The sequence below is a fragment of the Pelodiscus sinensis genome, chromosome 1 (assembly GCF_052426305.1).
Source record: "Pelodiscus sinensis isolate ZL-2025 chromosome 1, ASM5242630v1, whole genome shotgun sequence".
Lineage (NCBI taxonomy): Eukaryota > Metazoa > Chordata > Testudines > Trionychidae > Pelodiscus > Pelodiscus sinensis.
The window spans coordinates 323,399,801-323,424,712 of NC_143052.1; the positions used below are offsets into that span (position 1 = coordinate 323,399,801).

Sequence of the window (24,912 nt, forward strand, 5' to 3'; positions counted from 1 at the left end):
TTGGACTAAACCCCTTTTCTTCTACTTATATATTCTTATTTCAGATACATTAACTGCGAGTCTTCAGTGAAACCCTCTGAGCTGTATAGACGTACAAGACAAGTTGGTATCCTACTGTTATTGTCTATAAATGTCAGATAAATTACTCTTACTGAAAAAATGGATTATGTAAATACCAATGACTTGTGCTGACCCATCTTTTCTTTGGCATTATAGTATTGTAGCTGCCTACATTTGCCTCAGTAAAGATAGTTGATTAGTTTGGTGTGAATCATGGAACTTTCAGTTGAGCAGCTTCATCAGATGAAAAGCCTGTTGACTTAGTTACAAGCTTTGCTCCATGGTATCAAGAGAGTTGTGCAAAATGTGATGTGGGAGAAGGGTCCACTCATGCAACCTTTGCAAATCCAAAACCCTCTTTGTCTTTTGTTTACCCCATGTACTTCCATTGCTATTCAGACAAAGCATTGTTTTAATGATTTTTAAAACTCCACAAATTTAGATATCGCTTATTAAAGGGATAATCCTGCTCCCATTGGAGTCATAGTAGTTTTTGCTATTGAAGTCCAAAGGAACAGATTAAGGTCCTAAATAAAATACGCTAACTCCTTGAATTTACTTTTGAATGATCTGGGGGAAATATGTTCATAGAACAGGAAGGGATCTCAAGAGATTATTTAGTCCAGTCCCCTGTACTCATGGCAGGACTAAATATTATATTATCTGTGATGGATAGGATTGCTGTCCTTTTCTGGGTATCCCAGCACTCAGTGACTAAAGGGTTAATCCCAGGTAGCTGGGAGCCAGGAGAGCCAATGGGAGAAAGTGATAAGACTTGAATTGAAAAGAACCCTGCTTAGTTTTTTTCTTTGTGTGAGTTTAAGCCAGGAGCTAGGGGAACAAGATGAACTGAACCATGCAGGACTACCGTGCCTACAAGGAATACTGAGCATGGAAATGGATTGGACCTTGAAGCCTGGATATCTGAGAAGATAGGTAAATGTCTGTTTAGACATGATCAGGTTATTTTCTTTGTTTTATTGTTTGGTTAAACTTCTCTGTGCTAAATCCATTTGCTTCCCCATATTCTGTAACTTTAAACTGAATCTCAGGGATGAAATTATCTGTTTTTTAATTTGTTCTTTTCTCAGTTGCTTTAAAACACCTAGCAACCAAGTATGCTTTACCAAGTATATCTTTTTGTTTTCTTAATAAAATCCCATTTTTAAGGCTATGATTTGATTCTTGTGTCCTGGAAGGTAATAGGAGGTCTGTGTATGCACACCTAAAACATTGTGTTAATGACGCTTTTTAAAACTCCATGAATTTAGATATCACTCATTAAAGGAATAATTCTGCTCCATTGGCATTACAGTAGCTTTTGCTATTGAGAAGTCAGCTCTCAGAGATTACCATTTGGATCCCTTATGGTAGAAGAGCTTGGGGTACCCCTCTGGAAGAAGTTCCCAAGTGTTTTTCTTCTGGGTTCAAGAAGAAAGGGTTTTTTTCTCAATTGGTGGTGGCAGCTATCTCCCAAGGTCAGGAAATCGGTGAGCTTTGAAGCAGAAGGCTGTAGAGACAAAATATTTTTAAGGTCTCTTGTGGGTCCCCACCTTCTGCATTCAAAGTGCCAAAGTGGGGAACAGCTTTGATACCCTCCCTGACAGACGTTTGTCTAACCTGCTCTTAAAAATCTCCACTGCAGGAGATTTCACAGCCTCCCTGGGTAATTTAGACCAGCGCTTAACCATCCTGACAGTTAAGAAGTTTTTCCTGATGTCCAATTTAAACCACCCTTGCTGCAATTTAAGCCCATTGCTTAAATTGTTCTTCAATTTGTATTGTTAAGTTATTTTAAAGGTCAGTCACAAGACAATAATGTGAAATGGGGACACATGCAGCTTAAATATTACTCTGGTAGCGTCTCTAGAGCAACCACAACTAGATAATGTTTGTTAGAGGATTGGATATCTATGAACTAACCGCAGTCTATATGTGTCTGTTTGGGCTTAATACTTTCTTATGGTAAGTTACTTATTTACTCTTAGTTTCTATCACACACTGTAGCTCAGACTTCAGAAATAGTTTTGGCATGTAACAGTGCATAGCAATCCCAGACTGGAGTAGTCAGTTATGCTTTTAGAAACATCTACGTTATGTCTAGACTGGCAAGATTTTGTGCAAAAGCAATCGCTTTTGCGCAAAATCTTGCCACCTGTCTATACTGGCTGTGAGTATTTGCGCAAGAACACTGACTTTGTACTGTACAAAATCAGCGGTTCTTGCGCAAATAGTCCGACGCTCCCACTCGGGGATAAGCCCTCTTGGCAAGAGAGTGTCTACACTGGCATGAATGCTTTTCACAAAAGCAAATTTTCTGCACAAAGGCACATGCCAGTATAGACGCTCTCTTGCGCAAATACTGTTAACAGAAAAACTTTTCTGTTAAAAGTATTTGCACAAAATCATGCCAGTTTAGACGCAGCCCTAGACTATATAGCCTTGAGAAGGTAATCATTTAGGTCCTGATTCAGGAAAACACTTAGGCATATATTTAAAACCGACTGACTTGAGTGGGACTTTCCTGAATTGGGATCATAGTCCTGCACTGTTGCCTCTGAGGTGATTTTAAAGGACTAAATGAAGAGTAAGGGACATAAGCACAAATAGTCTGCAGAGGAATAGCCCAACGTGATACTTTATGCTTTCAGATATATTATGGAAGTTCTAGTATTCTACTAGATATACTGCTTGGCATATGTTACCAAGAGGTAGATTTCACTGAGGTTCTGGAGTGATAAGTCCTCATAGCCCTTAGCGTACACATTTCTTTACAAAAATCACATACTAATAAATGGAAAATGTCTAACACAGCTGCATCTTTGTTATATTCACTTTTTTGATAGGCAAAGTTATATTCAGTGCAAATGAGAGAGATAAATCCATATTACTACTCTTTCCAAAATGATTTTGACACATCATCAGTAATGAGAGAAGTGTCTACTTAGCTTAAAGGGACATTTGAAATGTACATGGTTTGACACTTTAAAAATTCAAAGAAATACCCATAGTAACATGAAAATAACAGCTCTGGAGATTAAAAGAAAGGCATTACAATCCACCATGTAAATCTCAGTCAACCAAGATTTATTTTTAAAGGAAAATTTCAAATAAAGTGCCAGTTTAAAATACTCGATAGTACTTTTTAGAATATTAAAAAAGCCTCCAAAATAATTTGTGCTAGTCAGTATTACAATGTCTACATCCCTTGAGCATCTTGAAAATAGTTCAAGATCCAATATATGAGATACAGGGAAAGCTAACTGTACAATCTGCTATTGCTAAGAGCTTTATTATATGCTGTGTGTGTAAAGGCTATAATAATTTAATTAGCATTCAATTCCAAAGAGCCATTTCCTTTCCACTTTACAGCTCTCTTATTTAATACCTTCTCTATACATCTACTAATTTTAGTACAAGTTGAACCTTCCTGGTCTAGCACCGGGAGGACCATAGTGGAAGTGAAATTTGGACTATTTAACCCTAAGTGCTAAAACCAGTTAGCAGAGCTACCCTACATTGGCCTGGGAAAATGGCCATGTTTAAGTCAGGCTCAGATAGTTTGTACTAGCCACTCTATCTAAACTAAAGTCAAAGTCTAAACTAACTTCTCCTACTCAGATGTGGTCAGTTTAAATCAGGCTGTTTGTCAGGGTGGTGTGAGAAAGCTTGTACAGGTTGAAACTCTCTGGTCAGGCACTATCTCTAGTTCGGCATGATTTTAGTTAGCTGGATGCCTGCTTATCATGGGTATGGCCAACTTTCCCGCAGTCCCATAATGTTTTTTTACAGTCACCAGTTCTGGCTCTCAGTGTTCTGTGCAGTTAGTTAGCTCTAATGTACACCAAATGTTTTCTAAGAGCCCAGTAAGCAGTGGAAGTGTTGGTAATGGTGCTAGACAATATTGACCTCCCCTGGTATGGCAAATTCTCTGGTTTGGCACCGGTCAGGTCCTGAGGGTGCTAGACTAGAGAAGTTCGATCTGTACTGCTCCTATATATGGTATACCTGTAATGTAGATAACCAGAGCAGTGCATTTTCCAGTGCTATCCAGTGTTGGGGTGTGTCTAGACTACATGCCTCCTTCGACGGAGGCATGTAGATTAGCCAGATCGGAAGAGGGAAATGAAGCCGCGATTAAAATAATCGCGGCTTCATTTAAATTTAAATGGCTGCCCCGATCTGCCGATCAGCTGTTTGTCGGCAGATCGGGGGAGTCTGGACGCGATGCCCCGACAAAGAAGCCTTTCTTCATCGACACAGGTAAGCCTGGTTTCACGAGGCTTACCTGTGTCGATGAAGAAAGGCTTCTTTGTCGGGGCATCGCGTCCAGACTCCCCCGATCTGCCGACAAACAGCTGATCGGCAGATCGGGGCAGCCATTTAAATTTAAATGAAGCCGCGATTATTTTAATCGCGGCTTCATTTCCCTCTTCCGATCTGGCTAATCTACATGCCTCCGTCGAAGGAGGCATGTAGTCTAGACACACCCTTTGATTTAAAAATGATCTCTCTGTCTAACTACATTGTATTTTTCAGGGTTATATTCTTATCAGGAGATAGAGAAAAAGACACGTTCACATGAAATACACAATACAGACTTTAGTCACACAACTGAATTGAATTCTAGTAATACTTGTCTCTTTTAAATGAAACAGTAAAACTGAGGCTTTTGCACAGTAGCAAAATCACCTAATACTTGTAATCGCCACAGGTTTTCCAATAAGCAAGAGTTGCTTTTATTTTCATTTTCCTTCTCTGCTGTTCACAATGTTTGCTTTTTCTTTTGATACATTTTGATTCTTGAGTTAGGCTCAATTGTGGACAGTAAACAATGATTGTTAGAGGCAACTGTCTCCAATGTTCAGGGACAGCATCTCACAATCATCTATTTCTAGTTTTCTTCTATACCTTCTTTGAATTAGAAATTGCAAGTATAGAGATGAAGCAGTACAATGTTGCTTCTGTATAAAGTTTCAGTATTTTAGAAATGAACCACAGACTTTTCATAAAAACAACATGTTATATAAAGTGCAATAAATAAATGCTGCTTTGTTATTATTTTCTGAGTACTGGAACATACTTATTCCTGCAGAGAAGATGAAGGAAGGTAAGGTGCTCTGCTATAAAGAAATAAGACTCTAAGAGCCTATTCTTCATTTTCATCCTCCATCACGAAATAGCTGTATTTAGTGCCACTGATCATGCTTTTCTTCTTAAAATCTCATCTTCCCATAGCTTTTGGGATACCATCCTCTATTTTTCCATTTACTCTCTAATTGTACCCTTGGTAATCAACTTTCCTCATTCCGTTTTTAGCTCTCTCAGCATGGTCTGCTTCTACCAATTGTATGCAGATGACTCATACATTTCTATTTCCACTTTCAGCCATCTCTCTCTATTCAAACCCAAGTCTGTCTGTCATTCATAATTTGGGTGTCATGATGATTTGACCCCTACTCTAGATCTCTACATCCAGGCAGCATCTAAATCTTGCTACTTTTTACATAGTAAAAATCATAGCTATATAATTAAGCTCCAGCCAGGGCAGTCTGACAGCTTTTGCAGGCCCACTACCAGGCTGGGGGGAGACTCCGTGTGGGACTCGGGCAGAAGGGGTGGGGCCATGGGCAGCCAATGCCCTATGCTGTGGGGAGCATGGCACTGGGCACTTCCCAATGCCTTCATGGCCATGTGGAGCAGTGCTCCAGGGATCCAGCGGTGGATAGGAACTCTGGGCCCCTTTTTAATTTCTGGGCCCTGGGATAACTTCCCCCTTTAGGCCTCCCCAGCCTCCATAAATGGGCCTGGACCTTCCTTTCTGTCCTCATAATCAGAGGCCCTTCATCAATCCGCATCTTGACTCCTGCAAGCTCCTTTCTACTCTGGCCTTACCTACAAAAACCTTGACTCCCTCCTGTCCATTCAAAATGATGACAGGAAGCTCATATTCCTACCTCAGCATTCCTAGTAGAGCTTCTCTGTCTTACAAGCTCTTCAGAAGGCTCCTGCTGACTGTACGTAGGTGATGAGCTATGACTATCCCTCTTCTCTCCCCCTCATTTAACTTCTCCTTTACATACCCATCTACACCTATTACACGTCTCTCCACTGTCATTTAAACATAAAATAAAAACAAACAATAAGTATTCCAACTACAACAAAACAAACCACCAACAAAAATGTACCAATTGCCAACTTGGGCTATGTCTAGATTACAGGCTTCTTTCAGAAGAAGCTTTTCCGGAAGAGATCTTCTGAAAAACTTCTTCCGAAAGAGAGTATCCACACTGCCAAAGCACACTGAAAAAGCAATCTACTTTTTCAAAAGAGAGCGTCCACACTGAATGGTTGCTATTTTGCATTTAAGCTGTGATTACTATGGACGGAGTGGCCACCAGGGCGTCTGTGCTTTTTCTTCTTTCCTCTTCTTTCGAAAGAACTCCCTCTTCTTCCCTGTTCACACATGCCTTTTTCCAAAAGAGCTCTTTCAGAAAAAGGCTTCTTCCTCTTAGAAAGAGGTCTACCAATGTTGGTAAAAACCCCTCTATTCTTTCAATTTTTTTTCGAGAGAACGTGTTTCCAGTGTGGACGTAAGTGAGGGTTTTTTTTTGGAAAAATGGCCATTCTTCTGAAAAAACTCTGTAATGTAGACATAGCTTTGGTCACCTTTTCCATTTTATATCCATGTCGTCAGTTCTTTATGCATTGCTTTCTTTCATATTCACACTGTAAGCTCTCTGGGGCAGAGTCTATATCCACCTGGGTTTGCATTATACCTACCGAAATGGGATTCCACCGCTGAGCTTTGAGAAATTACTTGTAAGAGTAATGGAAAATAATGATTTCTGCTCACCTCTACTTCTCTGCTCTTTGTTCAAGCTTCCTACCTCTTTGTCCCCTCTGTCTCCTCACATGCTTATGTTCATGCTTTCTTCCCTGCTTAGAATGAGCTCCCAAAGTAGATAAACAGAGGAGAGGTAAACACTCACTCTCTCTTCCATACACATGAAGGCTTTATGAAATAGATCATTGTAAAATGAAGCTAGCGCAAATTATGATTATCTTTTCATTCACAGATCAAGGACTTTACAGAATATTTATTTTCAAGCACTATTATTCAGTTGTACAGATGGAGGAAACTGGTTTCACAGAAAGGAGATGAAGGCTCAAATTTTCAGAGGGGGCAAATGTTTTTGTTGTTGTTGTTTTTTTTGTTTTTGTTTTGCTTCCTAAGCTTTTGCATGCCTAAGCTGGGATACTGTGGGGCTGGTTTCCAGAGGTGCTGAACGCAGAACAGTTCAAGTTGTGGCATGAGAGAAGAAGCATTGCCTAGTGGACACAGCAATGGGCAAGACTCAGGGCATGTCACACTGTATGCTTATTTCCAAATAAGCAATTTTGGAGGAAATACTCCGAAATAGCTTATTTCAAAGTAGCGCGTCTACACAGCAAAAGCCCATCAAAGTGGTGCTGAGTTATTTTGAAATAGAGTGTCCACACTTATTGAGCACTGAATTGCATTTAATGGCACCTGGAAGCACTTCAGGTGGAGCATCAGGGCAGCATTGACTTCCTGGAGCTATTGCTTAAGGTTATCTGAGGCTTGTGCTTTAAGGGATCCCCCCTCCCGTACAGTCGTGTCTCAGGCTCTTCTCCTTTGCCTACCTCCTTGTGGGACAGTAAAGCCTTTTCTTTACCTGATGTGGTTGCCCTTGCAGACGCCTCAGCTCTCTAGCCATGGACTCCTGCCTCCGAGCAGTTGATGGCCCTTATATGTGGTGCACCTCCTGCTGCAGTTTCTGTGGGCTGCCTTCCTGGCCTGCAGGAACAGTACCCCAGCTCCTTCAGGGCAATTCCTCACCTCCCTCCAAGTGTTCCTCCTGCAGCTCGGCCCCACCTACTCTCCCCTGTACATCATGCACAGCTGCTTCTGGCTCTGACTAGTGGGACCAGATCATCCTGGACTGGTGGGACAACAAGCAGTGGCTCCAGATTTTCTGTATGTGGAAGGACACCTGCAGCTGTGTGAGTGACTCGCTCCTGCTCTCTGGACACTTTTATCCCCCACTTTCCCCCTCCAGAAGCAGGTGGGCATCCCTGTTTTTGGTCCAAGTGTCCTGCCAGTCTGACTGGATTGGCAGGGCCTTTGAGCAGCTGCACATGGCTGCTATCTGGCAAGCCCATCAGGGGGCTGGGCATATTTGTGAGGCCTTGAGGGAGACTTTCACACAAGGACCCCAGAGTTTCAAAGTGACACTCCCCCCTGGGCCTTCCCACTAGGGGCCTGTGCATTACTCCCTTTGCCTTTGCTCCCACACGCTTTCCTTTCCTTCTCTCCGCCCCTTCCCTCCCTTACAGAGACAATAAACAACACTTTTTGTTTTGGAACAAGAAACTTTGTTTTTATTGGGGTGAATGTAACTGGGGAGGGACTGAGAGAAGAACCTGGGAAGGGGGGAAAAGGGAGGTAGAAGGGGGAGGAGGAGGGAGGAGAGGCTCAGGGCTGAGATTGGGAGTGGTGCCTGCATAAGGTGGTCCCACTGGCTCTAGTGCGGGAGCCCTTCTGAATGACATTAGGCAAATAACGTCTCTGCCCTAGCCCTCAGTTTCCCCATCTATAAAATGAGGATAATGATATTGACCTCCTTTGTATAAATTGTTTAGAACTGTACTGCTGAAAAATGCTATAGAAGAGCAAGGTGTCTAGGTATTATATTATGAAAGCCAGATTCTGATAGTTTCAAGTTCATATCCTTCAAATCGTGGCCATTACTGAAAATTTGTGAGACTATGACTTGTCATAGACAAACGCACACAGGAAGTGGGGGTCAGGCCAGTCCAAAATGCAGGTCCTAGGACAACCACATCTGTGCTCTAATCCTTACTCTATATTGCCCACACTACAGCATACATACCTGTTTTAGTCTTTCTTAGACTAAGTAGTATGGAAGAATGTCATGGTTTGTTTTTTTTATTCTGACAAATTTCCAGCACTTAGAGAAAGCTCCAGGAAATGCTTTTTGCACAAAACCATGCATATTCAGTACTACGCACATTCATGAAGAGAATAGATTGAATAATGAAATGCTTGAGGAACCAGAGAGATTTTTCATATTATACATATAAAAACACACTGTTTATGTCTCAGGAATGCTGACCTGTGGTGAATGAATATGCAACAGCATCTTTTTGCAGACATGTACCTGTCAGAAGAGGAGGACAAATGCTTTCATATCTGCCAGTTAAAGAGACACTTCATGAGGCTTCATTGAAGATTCTGGATGGAGAAGGGCAAGCTATTGTGTCTTGTCTGTCATGCTCAATCAATAAAGACAGTTAGTGACATGAAGCAGAAGTTCAACCTGTACAGAAAAGTATTGGGCGCCAAGTGAGGTTGTTTGAAACAAATGCTGATAGCTGGATAATTCCAAAATGATGATGAAAAGCTTATGACACGCCTGAAGAGTGAATAAATCAGACATGAAGCCTGGAAAAGACCCACTTGTCATCTTGTCCATCCTGCTGTCAGGGGAGTATTGTTCCCTGCAGGAGCATAATCAAAGCAGATTTGAGATTTACAGCTTAAATAAGAAGAGAGGCTTCCACAGGAGCGCATTGGTGGGTCACACTTGCAAAACTGAAACCGGCCACAGCCCTTTACTTCAATGTATGGCAACATGATCACTGGAAATGAAAACTGACCTCCCTGCTCCTATGTTTTTTTTGCATGTCTTAGACAATTTTTGAAACATGACCCTACCTCTCACCTCTTTCCCCCATTTGGCTTCACGATTTCTTTAATCATTTTCTAAGACTGTCTTTGTCACAGGCTTTTTCAAAATCAAAATGTTTGTATTACTCTATTATGGTGGCACCTAGGAACTCCAGTCCAGAATCAGGTCTCTGTTTAGCTAGACATGGCACAGACAAGTAACAAGAGAAAAATCCCTGCCCTGGAGGTTTTACCATCTAGGCAGGACATACCAGGTGAATGAAAAAGACACAGTGTTAGAGGTGACACAGGGAAGTAACAATGAAAATAACTGCAGCTTAGCAGAAAAACAGAGCGCTTTGCTATAATACATATTTACTGATTCTCCTCCAGCCACAATTATGCTGACACACACAAAGAAATGCTGTAACTGGAGATGCACTATTTCCCTTACAGAAGCTATGCTGGCTAGTCTTGTTCATCCAGATGTACTATATTTCTATTTGCCCACTTAAATGAGGATGGAAGGAGCTGTCAATGTGAGCTACAGTCACTCACTAGCTTGTACACATAATCTGGATTCAGCCTTCAGGATGAAAGTTTAACAAAGGACTTTTGTGCTGGGGAAGGGAGATAATGTTCAAATGAATCAGATTTAACAGAAATCCACTTTGAAACTCCGATCCGGCAAAGCCCTTAACAGTCTCTTAACTTGGAGCATGGGAGCAGTCTTGCTGAAGTTGATGGGACTTATGGGCTTTAATCTGTATCATCCAATGCACATTTGTTTCCAGGTATCACAGCTCCAGAAAGATGCTGGAGAATTGAAAGTTCAGAGAAGATAAATGAAAATGAACAAGGACATCTGGAAGGGTTGACATATTTGGAAAGATTAAAATAACTAACTGAATAGAGCTTGCCAAGGTAATGATGAAGAGATGACAGGATAACAGTCAACGAGTGTCTAAACGGTTTTGACTCCAACTTGTGCGAGAGAGATTATTTAGTTCAGCAGACAGGGTTAAAACTAGGAGTTATGGGATGGAATTGGGAGAGTAAATTTTACATTGAACCCTGGGAAAAATTTTCCTGACTGTAAGATGTATTAGGCAGTGGAGAAATGTCCCAAGAGAAGTGATTAAAGTCTTATGGTTGGGACATTTAAAACTAGACTAGAAAAAACATTAGCAAAGAGATAGCAATTTCTTAATTTCATGTTTCTGTAATATAATACAGCGAAACCTTTGTAATCCGGCACTCTGTTTACCAGAAAACTTTGTTAATTGGCATTGCCCCCAGCCACAATACTGTCACATCTTCAGGCGCACAGGCCTGGCTTGGTTTACCATGATTGGCTTAACAATTTTTTATTTAAGAAGTACTAATCATCTTTAACTCAAAATAGAAATGTGAGACCAACTGCCTCACACTACAAATCTACCAATATTAAAAACTTGACTTTTACTATTATTGTCCATTGGTTTTTCCTAGATTGATGGGAACCTCAGATTAGCAGAATTTTTAGATAACCAGAACGCCCTAATCCTCGAGCGTGCCGGATAACACAGGTTTTACTGTATTATGAATTCACTGCACAGGAAACTGTGTTCACAGGAAGAAAGACAAATATATTCATTCGTAGCCAAAAGAAAAACAAAAAGATACCATGTGAATAAATTACATCTTAGAAGTGTTCTGATTTCCTACTCTATGTGGAACTCGAGCTTTTAAATGCCAAAATTGCAACATATAAGCATGATTGAAAGCCATGACAAGGCAGTATCAGAGCAGCAGGAGAGAAAATCTAGACATTTTAAAAACAAAAGAGATATAAAAGATTAAAGAGAAGGGAAGAATGGATTTCATAAGATAAAGGAAACAGGACATGGCTGTAAATGCAAAGGATCTGCTCCTGCTCTGGATCTGCTCCTGCCTCCTGAAATCAATAGAGCTACAGTTATTTACACCAGCGGAAGATCTGCATGAGTTTCATAGTCATAGAACCACAGATCTCTTCAATGTATTCACTGCTTGATGATCCGCAGTGCGTTGTCATTTCACTCATATATTACTGCAGACCCCTTCAATGTATTCACAGCTTGATAACTCACAGTGCCTTGTCAATTGCTCTGTTACCTCTCTGCAGATTAAAAGTCCACAAAGCAATGCAAGTTATTAACTTTTGAGATCTGCCTGCCTTGCATTTTTTTTGGGGGGGGGGAGGTCGTTTAGGGAAAGATGATCTTCATGTGATAAATTGCAGAGTCATGCAATAAAATAAATGGCCAAGTATCTGTTTCTCTCACATGCACTCTGCCAACTAACCTTGCTACCCCAGACTATATAATAACTTTCGAATACCCAGATCAGTTTTAAACAGTTGACAATTTGTATTCAACGGGAGCTTCTGGAAGTTCAGCAGTACTTTAGAAAGTCAGCTTAGATATTTGGGTCTGGATTCACTAGGGAACCTAGGCATTGTGATGCTGAGCATTATAATGTCCAACTTCTAGTGCCTAGAAAACTTCAGGAACAACACTGCAATCCACAAGGCCTGAGTTAGGTACCTAGGCTCCTTATGATTTGAATAGGAGAGAAAGATGATTTAGTACAACAATCCCCCATGCCAAGTGCCTCCCCACTTAAGCTAGTCAACAGATGATACCAAGGAGAGGGACGTGTCCTGGAATCAGGTACATTAGCACCTAAATTATTTCTTCTGAGAATTAATCCGGTGCTTGTGTCATTGTGTTAGTGCACTTTCTCTTGCCCTCTCACGGTAAGTGCCACTACATGGGACAATGAACCACACTAGGTGTTTGGGTTATATGTACACCTAGATTCTGGACTAAATTAAAAAAAAAATCTCTAAAGGACAAATGAGAGTAGGCTGTGTATTACTAAAAGCCACATTTGGAAATTAGCAAATAAATAGGTAGCCATATTGGTATGTGTTAAATAACAGCTGAAATGGTGGTTGACAATTACTTCATTCTATTATCAGAGGGGTAGCCGTGTTAGTCTGAATCTGCAAAAGTGACAAAGAGTCCGGTGGCACCTTATAGACTAATAGATGTGTTGGAGCATAAGCTTTCATGGGCAAAGACCCATTTCATCAGATGCATGTAGTGGAAATTTCCAGAGCCAGGTATAACTATTCAGGTCAGACTAAGGCTAGAGATAACGAGGTTAATTCAGTCAGGGAGGGTGAGGCCCACTTCTAGCAGCTGATGTGGAGGTGTGAACAGCAAGAGAGGAGAAGCTGCTTTTGTAGTTGGCTAGCCATTCACAGTCTTTGTTTAATCCTAAAATGATGGTGTCAAAATTTGCAGATGAACTATAGCTCAGCAGTTTCTCTTTGAAGTGTGGTCTTGAAGCTTTTTTGCTGCAGGATGGCTACCTTTAAATCTGCTACTGTGTGTCCAGGGAGATTGAAATGTTCTCTTAGTATATTGCCATTCCTAATATCTGATTTGTGTCCATTTATTCTTTTACATAGGGACTGTCCAGTTTGGCCGATGTACATAGCAGAGTGGCATTGCTGGGACATGATGGCATATATTAGATTGGTAGATGTGCAGGTGAAACATCTACCAATATAATATAATATACACCATCATCTGAATGAGTCTAACCCTACCCCTTCTCTGATTTTGTACACAAACTCTGCACCGTGTATGGCAAGAGATGTCTGCTAGATAGCACCTCAAATAGCGTTCTCACCTCTATGAGTCCCACAAGCTCCCCACCTGCATTCAGATCTTTGCTGGAAACTCCCTTTTTCTCTCTCCCATCTCTTTCTCTCCCCATTTACGTTCCGTTTTTAACTGCATTATTTTACCCTATAAAACATTTTGGGATATAACATATATGAATGACTCTAGATAAATTTGTATTATCTAGACAAAATTCTAATCTCCTCTGAATGGAATTGGGAGAGTTAGCAATGGAAAAACACCCAATCTTTTAACGGCAATACCTTCTTTTCACCTGCTGTGGTTATTTATCAGAAAAGAGGCTATCTTGGATTAGCAGCAGTAGCAACAAAAGTCATTGTAATAGAGAAAGGTAGACCTCCCCCCCCCCCCCCGCCTCTCCCTCTCTCAGTATTTCACAGAGATCATAAGCATACCAAGTGCACCATTTTGAGAAGGCAGAGTGGGGCTTTAGCTACACATATCATGATGCTGTTTGTTCTTCTTCCCCTTTCCCTCATGATCCAAGAGCAAGAAGAAAGTACACAGCATGCGTCACATACTTCTCTGCCCCCTCCCCAGCTTGGAGTGAAAGGAATGCACACAAGCTGTGAACTTTCCCCTCATGCCCTGACCATGATGGGAAGGGGAAGCAGCAGCAGCAGCAGCAGCATCCCTCCATATATGTGGCGGCAGCCTGCCCCCGCCTGCCAAAGTTGGCATATCTCAACCCCTTGTTTAGATACCAGACTCTGCAAGGCACCAAGACATACCATTTAGATCCTGAACATCTTTAATTCCCCTTGAAGATTTTCCATGTCCCTCCCTGCCCTAAGCTAACGTTAGTGGGATAAATGCTAAACACCTTACGCATGTTTATATATACCAGGAGCTGCATATTGATATTCCAGCTCTAAGCTCAGTTCTTGTGGCTATTTTGTCCAGGATTATACCTGCAAGTTGGAGTCTCAGCTGGTGAAATCAGTGGAGCTGCACCAATTTATAAGATCTGAGGATCCGATACTATATGTTTCATTCTCTGCTTACATCCTGGTACTGGATACCTTGATATAAATAAGAGTGAAAGGAGTAGGTTAAGTCTTCTATAAAAAATACTTCAGATGACTTTTCTATACTTGATGTTGTGTGACTTGGGTAAGTAATGCCACTCTATTACTTTCTGCAAGTTTTCCTCGCACTAATTTCTCTGTAAATTAACCAAGAATCGTTTAAAATGAAAGTTTTCTTCCCTTCAAGCTGTTAAAAAGCAGTGTGGGAATACAATAATGTTAGAATTTTCACACTGTCATGGACGCTTTGAGTTTTCATTAAAAAGTTGATGTTCTCGATGCCTCCAGCCAAAATTCTAAACAACATTAAAGCAGCACCATTGGTATATGAAAGGCTGCCTCTGTATTTCCCTTATATACCTTATTTCCAGGAATTCATAAGTTAGCAGTAAATATGTACTTTGAAACTTGGTATTTCATTGCAAAATTTTAGCTTGGGACCGAGCATCTAAAGCTGTGAAAAACAATAGGTTTATGCTAAATACAGCCTCTCATACAGAAATTCTCACTCACTTCCACCTGTGCCTCCCAAAGGCAAGCCACGAAATGAGACAAACATGGGCAAAAGGGCGCCTGAGCATTTACTTTATATATTTGTAAGAGGCCACAGGTTCTCCTCCCCCCACCTCCCGCCATGTCTCTTTTTCCTAGGGTGGACACTTGTTCCAGCTAAGGCAACACTAAGACTGCTGGGTGGGTGATTCCCTCAGACAGGTCTACACCACAGCAACATCTTGCAGTCAAAAAGGCAAGTCATCTTATTAATGTCTCTGGAATTTGACTGAGCCCTGGAGATCTCCAGGGAGCAAGAGGAAAAGGCTACAAATAGCCTTTAGCAGTCATCAAACTTTAGCAAACCAAGGACCGCCAATTTGATTTACAAATGTTGGGGACCCCCTATCTCCCTGCTTCACCAAGGCCTCACCTGTGCAACACCCCTCCTCTGAGGACCTACCACCCACATGCCTCATCCCCTCTTTCTCTGTGGCATGTTCTTCCCCACCCTCACTCACTTTCACCAAACTGGAGTAGGGTTTTGAGGTAAGGGAGGGGTATAAGGGCTTCAGTTAGAAGTGTGAGCTGTAGGGTAGAACCAGGAATGAGAGGATTAAGATGCATAAGGGAGCACTGGAATGGGGAAGTGGGTTGGGGTATAGGAGTGTGTGCACTGCTGGCTCCAGAACGCAGCTTGGGTGTGGAGGGGATTCTGGGATGGAGTGAAGGGAGTGAAGGATCTGTCTGGGGATGAAGGCTATAGGACTGGGCTGGGGATGAAGGACTTGTGGGTTCAGGGCTGGGAAAGAGGGTTGGGTATCAGGGAGGAGTATGGACTCTGGGAGGGAATTTGGGTGTGGGAAAGGAGTCCACATGAGGGCAAGGTGTTGGGTGGTTGGAGAAGAGTTGGGGTGCGGGATCATGGCCTTACTGTGGCTCCTGGAAGCAGCTGCCAAGTTCATGCAGTTCCTATGTGAATGGGTGAACAGGGAGGCTCTGTGCTCTGTCCTCGTGCCCACAAACGCTGTCCCCCACAGCTCCTCTTGGTCATGGTTCCTGGCCAATAGGATCTTTGAAGCCAACTTTTATGAGGAGGCAGCTCACAGAGTTTCCCTGATCAACCCTGTATCTAGAAGCCACCACAAGGACCTGTTGGCTATTGCCAGGAGCCATATGGAAGAAGGGCAGATAGGCATCCTGCCTTAGCCCTGGTCACAGGCCTTAGGAGGCCGTGGGAGGAACAGGAGGAGATGAGGGAGGGAGGAGGTGTTAATCAGTGGTGCCTATGGACAACCTGGAGTTCCCTCACTGACCTGCAGGGATCCATGGACCCCAGTTTGAGAAACCCTTCTTCATGTGATTAAGCCTCCCCTTCCCAAGGTCACTGGCACAGCTACAATACAATAATTAGATATTTCAACTTTAGTGCCTCCCACCCACCAAGGAAGAATGACCAGACAAACTGAGAAGTGATGTACCATTGAACCTTGCCTCTTCCCTGCTCCGCTAGACTCACTATTTTTGCTTATAAATGGTTATGCAGAGAGCTGCCATTATAATAATCTATACCCCACCCTTTTTACAAGGCTAAACACATTTTGTACAAAATATGCCTTGTGATGAATCACTTGAACACTTACAATCTACTAGACATTATTGTCCTGGTGAAATATGTATAGCAACATTGTATGTGGAGTTATGCAATTCTGTGTATAAGACATGTTCCAAGTCTTGGGAAACAGCTTCACACCCGTTTCCTAGAAACAAAAGACTAGTGAGAACCTCAGTGAAGTGTCAGCATAATCAAATGGTTTTTCTCCTCATTAAACAGCCATTCTTTGATAGGAAAAACGGTGTGCTTCTCATCTCCCAGACTTCTTGTCTCCTGAACCCCTGCTAGAACTTATTCCCAAAGAGATGGAAAAGATATAAAAATGAGGAATAGAGAACACAAATCCTTTCTCTTTCTTCATCTCCATTCACAACATGTGAAAGACAAAGGAAACATCGGGGATTATGGAGTGATCCTGGCTGAAAGATTCAGCTAGTAAGATTGCTAGAACATGTGGTGAGAGAGATTCTTTGCTTTGAATTTACTTTATCTTGTTAAATAAGCTATTAGTCACATTGTACCTTTTATTTTCCTGTAACCAAATTCTGTCTTTTATGTCTCATTACTTGTAATCACTTAACATCTACTGTCTGTAGTTAATAAACATGATTTATTGTTTTATTCAGGCTTGTGTGTTTTAGACAAAAATGCTTAGGGAATTCCATTTGCAATAACAAAGTTTATTCATGTCATTTTCTAATAATGACATGACAGATGTTATAGGTGCTTTTATTGTCTAGGAGGGTACTGGACAATACCAGACATGCATTTCTGTGGGAAAGTCTGGGACTGGAAATTTTCTGGTATTGCTCTACAATGTAACCCAAGGGTGGCCGGCTGGCTAATTGACATCCTGGAGTTTGGCCAGGAGATGTTGCTCTCACAGTGAAGTTGTGTAAAAGGCAACCCTGATTGGAGAACTGAGGGGACTCAGCTATCCAACAGTCCAGACTGTACGCTGGGTAATGCCAGAGCTATAAATCTGTATTCTTTGCCCCACGGGATATATACAAATTCTGGAGTGTCCTGACCATTGTCTGTATTCTGCCAAGGACAGAACTCAATACCAACATCAGTATGCATGCAGGCACATCCCTTTACAGTACTGGGGTCTGTGCCCTTTGTGAAATCTTTATGCTATGAAAAATGAATGTACTGATATAAACAAAAGTGGATAGGGCTACCAGAGCAGTTATGGTATATGTAGAGCAAATGTTGGAGAAGTGTACTCCACATGTTATTCATAAAGTGTACTCCACATGTTATTCATAAATTGTAACATTGTTTCCCAAATGGTGACCTATAAAATAGTCTTCCAGCATGTAGGAACTTAATACCAAATCTCTAGTTTTTTTAAGTAATAATCATTAACAAAACCAAACACTTTAACTTAACTCTAGCTCTATTAGAGCTATTTGAAAGCTAAAAGACATCTTATATTTAAAAATATGCCATGCTATTTTTTCTTTTACCAATGAAAACAACGGATCCAGATTTGATCTTGCCTTTGAAAAGTTACTTGCAAGTTAGTGACAGTGTTTTTTTTAAAACTGTTTGTTCGTAAGTGTCCACTCCAGATCTTTAAACAGCAAATGCTACGTTGATGGAAATGTGTATGTTTGTCATCCATTGCCGAATGAGGCCTACTGTGACTATAAAGCCAAACTTCACTGCCTTGATAAATAGTTCATCTCTCAGCTGCTTTGCAGTGGGACATTCTGAAGCTCTTAAAATATTAAGCTATAGCAAAACTACTTTACCAATGATCATTTGTCTTTCAGTTTTTTAATTTCCAAGTGAAATCACCTCTCAGCTTAAAAAAAAAAAAAAAGATCCTGAAACTGGCTACTTAATTAATATCTCACTTTTTTTGAATAGGCAAAGTTAACAGTTATACTGCTATACACTGCTTACATTTTTTAGATGTGTCCATTCTCTGATAATGTTTTTATCATACAGAGCAGATCCTGGGATTGAGGGATGTGGCATTATATAACAATGTGCACACCATGAAGAGGTGGTTAATGATAGTTTTGGTTACCTCTTCATGAGTTCTCATTAAGTCAACTGATGTCATGTTTTTAGTGCAAGGCACAGCACGGCAGTTAAATTAGAAATATTGTGGTGCAGATGTTTCTATAATTTAAGTATCAATAAAGTATTTGGAATAGTGTACTTCTTTCCAAACTATCCAGTGTGTCATTTAATAATGATGACTCAGAAAGCAGAATCTATAATACACATCAACAAGCTAGAAATAATTTATAAGTTTCATAGTAGCTACTTTATAGAATTTGGGCTAGATATTCAGCTGGCCTAAATTGACCTAGCTCCACTGCAGTAAATGGAGCTAGGTCAATTTACACCCACTGGAAATCCAGCCGTACATCACATAGTCACATATAGAGCACTGTATTAGGATGATTTTGTGCCAAAAAGCTATTCTATTCCACTTTCTCACACAGCCTTTTTTAGCTCTTGAAAGCTATAAATAATCTTTAGTTCACTTTCCAGATATCCAGCTATCTGGAAAGAAAAGTTACCTACACCCTGGATACAAATCTATAATAGACATAAAGACATTTAAACAGCCGGGGATATGTATAATAAATATGAAAGCAATATCTTTTAGGTAGAGCAGTTCTCTCTCATTTGGTCCTAATAAGCATAGAAACATGGGGGAAAACAACAACCAGTGAAACTTTCTGTTGTTCTTTTCTTGCTTTCTGCCTTTAAAGGGCTATCTATGGTATAAATTAGGGTGCCACATTGAGAATGATGATCACTAAATCAGTGGTTTGTCTCCAGTAATGAATGATGAAAGCTGCTGTGTACTAAGGGACACATTTTAACTTTCTAATGGGCTGCACCATAAATTTAAAAAGTTAGTGATTCGCTGCTGTGGAACAAGGGGTATGTCTACACTACAAAGTTAATTCAAACTAACAGCCATTAGTTCGAATTAACTTTGATAGGTGCTACACATACAAACCGCTATTTTGAATTTAATTCGAACTAGCAGAGCGCTTAGTTTGAACTAGGTAAAACTCATTCTACGAGGAGTAATGCCTAGTTCGAATTAAGTAGTTCAAATTAAGGGCTGTGTAGCCACTTAATTCAAACTAGTTGGAGGGTAGCCCTTCCCAGCTTGCCCTGGTAGCCACTCTGGGCCAAACCAGAAAAACTCTTCTGCCCCCCCCCCCCCCAGCTCCAGAGCCCTTAAAGGGGCATGGTCTGCCCGTGGTACCCGTGCCAGTTGCAAGCCTGCCAGCACCCAGCCAGCAGACTCTGCACCTGGCATGGGATGAGCCAGCCACCCGCTGCCACCCAGCCCTCCAGCTATTCCCAAAACCAGGCTGGCGGCTCCCAGGAGCCTGCCCGGGGCCGCAAAAGGTGGGTGCACACCTGGTCTACTGTGGAGATCGTGGACCTCATCAAGGTTTGGGGGGAAGCCTCCAATGTCCATGACCTCCACACTAAGCACAGGAACATGGCCGTCTACAGCCGCATGGCTGCCAGACTGGTAACCAGAGGCCACATGAGGACTCAGGAGCAGGTCTGCTGTAAAATGAAATACCTGCGGCAGGCTTACTCCAGGGCCTCCCAGCCAGAGGCCGACCTGGAGGCATGCCCTCATTATGAGGCCCTGGACCATATCCTGGGTGTTCACGCAGTCCATGCCCCCCAGGTGGTGACCGACCCCGGGAGAAAAGGCCCTGTCTCTGACATGGAGAGGAGGAGGAGGATGCCGAGAGCCTACAGGGAGCCTGCCCAGGATCCAGGACCCCTGAGGCATCGCACAGAGCACATTGGCTGTGTCATCCAAGGCCGGGAAGAGCTCCACATGTGAGTGCCATCATGGTCCCCTTATGTGTATGGGAGGGAGGGTGGAGAGGGAGCCCAGGGACCGTGCTCCTCGGACTGTCTCACCATGGAGCAGCAGCTGCGTGTCATGCAGGGGCTATGGCCCGTTCCTCACATGCCATCCTCATCTTGCAGAGGGGGCCTGGTTTCACGCACTGTGTCCCCAGGGAAAACTGACCACTGCTCTTGTTTCACCACAGCTGCAGCACCTGAGACTGCAGGGCACACCATCCCGGTTGGAACAGCCACCAGCACCTGAGCCAGCAGGCGCACCTGCAACCTGGAGCACTATCAGCAGCAGCACCTGCGGCAGCTGGAGCACCAGCTCCGCACTCAGGACCACTGGGTCCGGGAGGATCTGTGGCTGCGGCAGCAGAGCTTGAAGGCGCTGAAGGATCAGGGCCATGCCCCACTCCCGGAAGCAACCCCTGCGGGCGGCGTGTAGTACAGCCGGGACAGACTGAGTTCTCCCATGAGGGGCACTTTTCCCTCCTCCCCCTGATTTCCTTGGGGCAGCCCATCCCTTCCTTGTAGGTCCCCTCCCCTCCAGCCCAGTGGCTGGTGAGTGCCGTACCTGCATGAGCACTGCTCCGACGGTGGATCTCCCCACGCCGAACTGGTTCCCGAAGGATCGTTAGCTGTCCAGCGTGGAGAGCTTCCACAGGGCAATGGCCACATGCTTCTGGAGGGGGATGATGGGCCTCATGCGAGTGTCCCATCACCGCAGAACAGGGGTGAGCCACTCACAGATCTCTAGGAAGGTGTTCTTCATCTTGAAGTTCTGGGTCCACTGTTGGTCTCCACAGCCCTCCAGGCCAATGCGGTCCCACCAGTCACTGCTGGTGTCCAGACGCCAGATGCAGCAGGGCACGCTGGCGTCCGGGCGCTGCTGCGGCTCCTCCACAGCCCCCAGGAGGAGCGGGAGGGGGCTGACATGCACCAGACAGTGCCAGGCAGCCTCCACCCATTGTTGGCAGGCTTGCAGCAGCACATCCAAAAACTGGAGCAGAATGCCCAGGGTGAGCTCTGGCTCCATAGTGCCAACTGTGGCTGCATCCCTAATGGGAACCACTGACAGAAGCAGGCAGAGAAGAAAATGCTTTGCTGTCCCTCGGCGAGGCAAGCAAGCAAGCAAGCAAAAAAGCTGGGAACCAGCTGTCCGGGGGGAGTCCCTTTAAGCACGAGCCTCAGATAGCAGCCACACAAAGCAACTACTGACCTGATGCCCTGCTGAAACCGGTTTCAGCTGGCCTTAAATGCGACCCAGCATCCAATCAGTGTGGATGCGCTATTTTGAATTAGCAAAATGCTAATTCCAATTAGTTTTTGGGTCTAGATGTGTTATTTCAAATTAGCTTATTTCGAATTAACTAATTTGAAATAAGTTAGTTCAAATTTGTGCTATAGTGTAGACATACCCAAGTAGTTCTGTGGGTTTAGGCCTGTCTGGGTCTGAAATTTCCAGTTTGGCATTTCTGACAATCCCGTACAATGTGCTCTTTAGCTACACCCCAAGCATGTTCTTATATGATGTCTGTGTTCCTGTTTGTTTGTTTGCTTTAGTCTGCCATGGACCTAATTTTGGCTACTCTGTTCAGAACATGCATTGCAACCACTTATTACAGAGACATAATACAGACAAATATCAATGTTGTAAATGGAATAAGCAATGTTTAGGTGAAATAGTAAAAATCAAACAGCTTAACAATATCTGAGCATGTACATAAGAGAAAGAAAATATCCAGCACCAGTACTATTAATATACCTGAGCCATCCATACTGCAAAATTTTTTGCAGCAAGAAATTTAATGTTTTCTTGTCTGTACTGTGTGAAAGCTAGTGAAATGAAAGTCAGTCTCATCAGCTGGCCTGTCACATTGACTTCTAGCCCCAATCCTTTTCTAATACAATTTATCCACTCTATCTTCCCATGAGTAGTAGAAGATGGCACTGTTCCTCAGCCCTGGTCTGTACCAGGGCTTTTATTTTGAAACACCCCCTTCTGAGGTCGAATTAATAAGTAGAGCATCCACACTACCAAGCTTGTTATTTCAAAATAACAGGCCACTTACTTTGAAATCAGTACACCTGCTTTCCCAGGCAATAATGCTAATTTAGAAAGCGTGGATGCTCAGGTGCTGCTATTTCAAAGTAACTACTCCCCAGAGTAATGCAGACTACTACTCCCCAGTGCTTCCTGGGGCTCTAAGTCGAGGTAGCACATCTGCATTAACAGAATCTGCCTTTGACTAATTTCAGGGTTTCCCCATAGTGAGGACACACTATTTTGATTTTGTTATTTCGGGAGTTATCTGATCGATTTTAGTTATTTTGAAATAGTTTCCTAGTATAGACATGCCCCCTGAGATAAGCCTCTGAGGCACAGTTTCTGCCCTTATTCTGAGGCAGGGAGGAGTAAATTGCTGTTGACCAGTACTAGCAATGGTAAATTACAGCATCCCCATGTTGTCTCTGCTGAGCTTGTTGATGTTTTGGGAGACCCAGACAAGATTCCACCCACTGCCTTCTCTGCCTGCTTATTCCTCAAACACCTGCTCTGGGTTAGAATAGCTTATAAGCAATGCCTGCCTCCCCCTGCGAGCCTGAACCCACTCATATCCCAGGATGGGTGTATAGTGTTGGCCCAGTCCCCATCCAGCTCTATATAAAGACATGCTGTTCTGACATTCAGGTATGGACAGGTGTGAAAATTAGGAATTCCATCACCAGAAGGGTAATCTCTGTTCTGTCACCAATTCCCTGCATGAACTGGTGCAAGGTACTTTACCTATCTTTGCCTTAGCTTAGCTCATTTGTGGAATGAGTATTTACCTACTCAGCCAATGTGGGATCTGTGCAGATGAATTAGTTGAGGTTTGAACAGCACTGATGTAAAGAAGTATACACGTATTATAGCATGAGTGAAAATGTAATTGGCTGGTACCTTCATACTTAGTGATCCCCAAACGTTCTTATATATGCCCTGTGATCTCTGACTAACACTTAGACCAAAAAGGTTGGTGTACTATGTACCCTGTAATGTTTAGCAGTGGAAAATTGACTTGAAGCCAAGTGACTGGCCAAGGTGCTGTTGTTTCAGTTTGGCTCCAACTTGGAAACAGTAGGAAACAATTTAATAGTTTTGCAATTCATAGGGGCTCAAAAAGCCCAAACAAACAACAACAAAAACCCAAACAGGATCAAACAGTCACTATTAAGATGCAGAGCAGCAGTTGTATTCAAAGAAGTGGATAAAAGCTACTGAACTATAGACATATATTTTGGTAAAATCTGCCACTGCCAGCTTTATGAAATGTAATGTGTCAAGCCCAGGTATATGCTACATCTAATCAAAAGTAATAAAAAGGGCACAAGTGCTCTTTCTGTCTGTAAACTTGTAAGCTTCCTTCCCTCACTCTAAATTAGCTCGCTTCCTAAATTGGTCACAAACACAATGGATTTTGCACAGAAGGCAGAGAACCGTTTTGCTTAAAAATCAGCAGCTGTAACAAACATTGAAGTACTTTTTTATTCCTTGTATGGAAACATTAAAATAATTGGCTGTGTTGGAACAAGTATAACATTAAAAAATGTATCTGCGCTTCATACTGCAACAAACCTATTTTTGTAGGGGTCAGCACAATTTGAATGCCAATCAGGCACTAGAGCAGTGAAATATAACTGCCAAGCTTGATTCAGGGTTTAGGATTTACTCAACTTACTACAAAATCAATAATGGGATAGTTTGTAACACAATCTATTTGCCGAGAAGGAATGTCAGAGTAGGTATTCATCACAGGAATGGGATGCATACACCACACTGCCAAAACCAAGGATACAAATGAAGGTCTTTTGACAGTACACTGGCTAATAGCTTAACAGTTTCAACCACACAAGAGGAAGAGGGATTTTAATGGGAATGAGCAGATGGACCAAGATTGTAGCGGGTGAGTGTTCACAAAGCTAATGAATTATCTCTCTGAGTTTACAAGTTTCTCAAAACTAGTTGAGTCACAATCTTTTTATTTTTTGTAACTTTCTGTGGTTTCTCTCAAGAGTAAACTATTATTTTTTGGCTTAAGAGAAATCTGTGATCTTAAGAAGAACCATATTTCTATCTCTCAAAAACTAGACTGGCCCAAGAGGAACTAATGTACCTTGTATGTGTCCTGGGGGAAGTAGAAGGATACAAAGTCTGGCAGATTAGAGTAGGACAAAATAACACTAGAGGGAGGTTATATTGGCTTTGCAGGGGAAACTGATACTAGTACTTTGAATGCTGCATAATTTGGATGGATGCTGCTGGAGGAACAATAAAGTAAGGTACACAAGGATGTACCTTAGGCCAATCAACTGATAGACGGCACTGGGAGGAAATCTAGGGAGCATTAAAGCTTAATT

The 24,912-nt window shown here is 42.4% G+C and overlaps 1 long non-coding RNA gene across 1 annotated transcript; it reads left to right on the forward strand.

Moving 5' to 3' along the window:
- Nucleotides 1–24,106, forward strand: LOC149525958 (uncharacterized). The gene is made up of 3 exons (XR_016348919.1): nt 1–996; nt 20,336–20,493; nt 20,712–24,106. It is a non-coding gene; the product is annotated as an uncharacterized LOC149525958 (long non-coding RNA).
- The last annotated feature ends 806 nt before the right edge of the window (nt 24,107–24,912 follow it).